This window comes from Clarias gariepinus, chromosome 22 (assembly GCF_024256425.1).
Source record: "Clarias gariepinus isolate MV-2021 ecotype Netherlands chromosome 22, CGAR_prim_01v2, whole genome shotgun sequence".
Taxonomy (NCBI): domain Eukaryota; kingdom Metazoa; phylum Chordata; class Actinopteri; order Siluriformes; family Clariidae; genus Clarias; species Clarias gariepinus.
Window position 1 is genome coordinate 9,495,064 of NC_071121.1, and position 6,000 is coordinate 9,501,063.

Sequence of the window (6,000 nt, forward strand, 5' to 3'; positions counted from 1 at the left end):
GTATTGTAAGAGATTTAGCAAAGATTTGGAGAAAGAAATTGGGGGTTATGGAATAGTTGATGCTCATACTCCTGAAATGCATGTGGCTAGAGTGAACTCATTCTCTGTGTAGATCTTTTTGTAGGATTTTTCATATGTACTGTATTTGAGCTGCTGATTTATCTGAACCCTGACATCTTTTAATCTGCATGTTTTTGGACTGTGGGAGGAAACCGGAGTACCCAGAGGAAACCCACCAAGCATGGTGAGAACATGCAAACTCCATTCTCACAGACCCGAGGCGGGAATCAAACCCTCGACCCTGGAGGTGCGAGGCCACAATGCTAACAACTAGGACACCTTCTGCACCAAAAGTTTTGTTCCAGTTTTATTTAAAACACACATACGGTCTAGCAGCCTACTTAAAGTGGTTTTTATACTTACCTTTATTCTGCTGTGTTTGGTACGGTGGGCGTATCCCCTGTGGACATTCACTAGCTAATAGTTTATAACACAGGTCAGATGTGATAACCTCTTGACCTCTTTTTTATTGTAATGAAAAATAAAAGCATGTTGTTGTTATTGTTGTTTGTTTGAAGAGTATTACCCAACCAAAATCCACAGTCATGATACATTGTTTCCAAATAAAAACAAACAAACAAACAAACAAACAAACAACAAAAACATGATTTAATTTTTCATTGAAGTGTCATTTTCCATATGCGCATTACAAATCAAAAAATGCCATTCGATTTCAGTTCCTTGCATTTTTGGTTTATTTAGAAACTCATGCACTCATGTAAGGACATGCACTGTAGGTTAAGTTGCTTGTGGTTTGTGGGTGGAGTGGCACCCTAATCATGGTGTATCCCATTGTGCCCTAAGTTCCCTAGTTCCCTCAGGGGGGTTCAGGCCCCCCATGACCCTACACACAATAAACTGGATGAAGAATGGATAGATGAATTCATGTCTCAGAGTGAATTTCTTTACTGCATTTGTGTCTTATATGTAACCAAGTTTGTGTCGTTACTTTTAATTTTAATGATAATTGTTAATTTCTTTTTAAATGTTCTATCTATGAGAATGCAAAGATTACTTTAACTTACACATCTAAACCAATCTACAGTAACATCGGAAGTGCTGTGAAAATAGAAATTGTGGAAAAAAAAGAATCATCAGTTACAGTAGATAAAGACTGCATTAATTTTAAATGATGAAATGCAGTGGGCTAAATGGTGTGTAGATGCAAAAGGCCAATGGAATGTCTCTTTAGGGTTCTTACTACTAACCACAAGGTTACTCTGTAATTTTAGCGTATGGATAATGAAGGCAACACCCCCAACCCCATGGCTATATTCATGTGCAACCACACATTGTAGAATTTATCCTGCAGCTTGGGCCAGATGCTGGAACAGCACATCAGTCCCCACATCAGCATAAAAGGGCAAAGGCCATACAGTATGTACACGTTACTAACAACTTGCTCCAAGTACATGAAAAATTTTCATACACACACAGTGGCATTGGCCAACCAGATGAACTATAATAGAAACCACAAACAACTTGCACACTTTGCTGTGCAATTCAGAGTTTCAAAGTTCAGGATTGTGGTATGGTCTGCCATTGTTCTGTTTCTTCTCTTTCGTCTGCTCATTTACAATGACATGTAGCGACTGCCCGTGCGGATTGGACCTGGTGCTGGTTCTTTAATGAAGTCTCTCGAGACTCAGCACAGACAGGCCTTCATCATTGTGGGTGGTCCTGCATCATAGTCTCTCTAAACTGTAGCTCTACACATTATGTATCTGTAGAGGATGTGAACTCTGATAGGCTTTAAAATTCATAGCACCTACTATTTACAAATTTGAAAGAAACTTGGGTAGGCCCATACATTGCTAATTCTGGTCTTTAGTTACACTTCGCAAGTTAATGATCTGACCTGAAATCAAAGCTAAGGAAGGAAGTACCCATAGTACCTGTCTTACATTAAATAAAGAAAAAGTACTCCTAATGGTCCTTCCTCATTTGCCACCTACAGTCTTTACTAAGTATGTACGGTACATATTAATTACATAAATCTTTAACATTAAACATTTGCTTTCCTTATGGTTTCTGGATATAAAAAGGTAAAAGTACCTGTATTACACCTAATAGGATACCGTTCTGAGGGTATAGAACAGGTTGAAAGCAGTTACAAAAGTAAATGGCAAGTATAAATGTTTGAAAAGTATAACATATAGAAAGGTAATGCAAACATATCATATTGAAAATGATTAATAGATTAAATCAATATATAAACAAATAAATTACCGTTACAATATGTGATATAACTTTCTGCAATGTTTATATAACTATGCGCATATTTATTATTCTAGCTTAATTTCTTGCTTTGTTTAATAATTTTTGTCAATAAATATTGCTATATTTTTTCTGGATGTATTTTTAGACTTATTTTGTTTGTATGTATTTCTTCAAATTTATGTTTTTTATATTAATTATTTAATATGTATAATTTTTTTCTTTTTTGTTATTTTTCATGCTAATTTTGTAATTTATTTTGTAAGTTTATTTATTTTATTTTTTTCTTTGCCCTGACGTCAATGACGGGACTTCCAGACAAACAAACAAACAAGTTTGATCTAACAGGAATTCTACTGTAACTCAAACAACCCTTTACATTTGAGATAAGCAGAAAAGCAGCTTTGAATGCACATCATATTTTGTGGCAGATACAACAGAAGACTACATTGGGTTTCACTCCAATTACCAAAGAATAGGAATCTGAGGCCTACTGAAACTGGGCAGTTGAAGTAAAAAAAAAATATATATATATATATGTTTTAGCAATATTTCTTTTCAAATAAGATAAAATAAAGTTTATTTACAGTCAGTTTTTTAGTGTGCTAAGTATTTTTAATCGTAAATAACATGAGAGAAGCTATATTCTACTTTCAGAGTACTTTTTGCTTAAAAAACAAGCCAACCAACAAACCACAAATACAAAAATGAATAAATTTAACAAGACAATGAAATTGAAACTTAAAATAAATTCCAAATTAAGTAAATAAACTTAATATAAATATAAACATAAATTAATAAAGGAAAATACCTATCTATACAGAGTTGCGGGGGGCCTGGAGCCTATCCCAGGAAACTTAAGGCACGAGGCATGGGGTACACCCTGGGCAGGGTGCCAATCCATCGCAGGGCACACACATACACTCACACGCTCATTCACACACACTATGGGCAATTTTACAAACACCAATTAGCCTAATCTGCATGTCTTTGGACTGTGGGAGAAAACCGGAGTACTGGGGGAAACCCACCCAACATGGGTAGAACATGCAAACTCCATACACAAAGGTGGGAATCAAAACCGGACCATTGAGGTACAAGGTGACATTGCTAACCACTAAGCCACTGAGCTCACTTAACAAATGAAAATATTTTTTACAATGAACAAATGTCTGAAAATAATAAATGAAAAATGAAAAAGAAAAAGAAAAAAAATTAGTCATATATAGAGAATTTAGTTGCTCTTTAAATCTTCGTTCTTAATTAATTTATTGCATAAATACATTTTCCTTTCTAATTTTTCTTGTTACAGTCCATTTCTTCGTATTTAAAACAGGAAGCAATGATATTCCCCTAGAGCGTATGCACTGTGATATACATTAGCTCACACTTGTGACTATAAGCCACATATGCTATATGTTGATAGGCTGCTAACAATGGGTCTGCTGTTTGCCACACTGCTGTCGACTTGACTCGCACCTGTGCTTGGCAGCCCTCCCACCCAACCACACAAAGCCCCACTTATTGCTTTTCCATATCGGTTACACTGACATTTTTCCATTATTATATTTTCCAAACAGACAAGATGCAGAAATATGCCTAGAAAATACAAAAACTACACTAATTAAATGCTAACTAAAGTGCAAACCCTTACTATTACAACTACAATTCCCAAACTGAACACTTTCTCATAGTTGCCTGGCCTTTCCTTCCTTCTTAAGCGTTCTAGGGAGGGGTACAAAACTTAAAAATACTGTATTGTTCCTTTATTAACTTGTGTCTTACGTAGGTACTTGCACTCAGAGAAATAGTACACTCTTTCTCGTTCTTTCAGCTCCTGTATTCATATGTATGTGTGAAAAAGAGGTGTAAGTGAAATGAGGAGTGAGGGGCGGGAACGGTCACGACATGGTATTGTCGGCTGAATGGAGCGCCGAAACCTCAGGAGCAGTGCCTGTTGTGAAGGTTTTGTTGTACAGGTTTAAGCATGGGGGTGGGATCAGTGGATATTTTGACAAATACCAGTATTCCTGTAATAGAAGTAATAATTTGATTTTTTCTTGCCCCAGGTGTGTCTCTTCTCAAGTGGAGAAGAAAACAAAAAAGTTTAATTTGTTGCGCATGGACACAGTTTTTGTTAAGATAGAACTGAAAGTAATGTGGCCCAGATTGCATGTACCTATTATGAACATACGTAACTCTAACAGTCTTTCCTAAATTATGCTGTAGGTTAAAATGAAATCTAGAACTTGGTGCTCACAGTTCAATCTTTGAAAACTGCACAATGTATTTGCTATGTTCTCCTCAGCATGTACTCTGTTTCTCTTGGGCTATAATGTACAAGCAATACGAGCTGTTTCCTGTGTAATATGATGCAAAAACAAATGAAGGGGTTGTTGTAAGATCCTGTCGTCTTTAAAGTAGCCAACCTCCTGCCACCAGGGCTATTGTGTTGATGCCTTTCAATGTGTAGGAGGCTCTTGTGGAGTCAGCAAAGTGGGGGTTTCAAAATATAAGGAGCTTGACTCTGAAATTCCTCAGAGTTGCTAGGGGAAGCCTTTGTCACGACTTCAGCTGTGTTGAAGCTCAAGCACATTGTCATCTCTTGAGTCCTGCTGGGCACCATACAGTAGCGGTGCAATTTATTAATTAGACGGTAAAAGTCAATGTTTTCGTTCAACAATCAAACTTACGCAGAGGTACATCTACTCTTAATTTATTTCTATCACCTTACCTTTACCTGTTTTAATAAAATAAAACAAATAAAAATGTTCATGATGAAGTTTGAAGACTATTTCAGGAAAGAACTACTGATAAGAAGAATGTGCATAGATCCAGTTTGGAATGTGGGCACACCTTTAGGAAAATATAAAGGGAATGAAGAAATTGTTGACTATCATTTTAAAAGTTATTATCTGAGTTTTATGTTTCTTTTTTTTTTTTTTATCAAGTAACAAAATGTCCAAATATGTTTACCATTGCAGATTTTCCCTGGCAGACAAAATAAACAAAGAACACAGAACATACAGTATCTTAGAAACAACTCGTTATAAATTATATGACTCACTGGAACTCTACAGGAGAGATTACTACCATTCTTCCAAAGGATATTCTCTCAATTGGTGATTATGAGTATAGTGGCGAGGTGATAGAGGGCATTGTCTGACACACACGCACACACACACACACACACACACACACACACACACACACACACAAAGCATTGATTGAGCGAGAAGTTTGAGAGTGGAAACACATTGTTGATAAGAGAGGTCAGTGAAAAATGGCCAGATTGGTTTGAGCTCCTAGGAAGGATACAGCAACCCAAAAGATCCCTCTTTGCAACTGTCGTGGGGAGAAAAGCATTCCAGCACAAAAGAAGGTTCCACTCCTGTCAGCCAAGAGCAGGAATATGAGGCTATCATGGCTTTATGATAGCCTCATATTCATGGCTAACTGATGTGGGATTCTGCTTTTGTAGCCCATCCACCTTAAGATGCTTTTCTGCTTACCATGGTTGTAAAGAGTGCTCATAAGCTATCATAGACTTCTGGTCAGCTTAAAACCAACCATTCTCCTCAACTCTCTTTCAAGAACAAGGTGTTTCAGTCTGCAGACAATGCTCACAAAGAATGTTTTTTGTATGTTTGTTTTTATAAAAATCCTAGAAGTTCAGGAGTATTACACAGTACATTATTACACTTTTTTTTTATTCTGATGTTT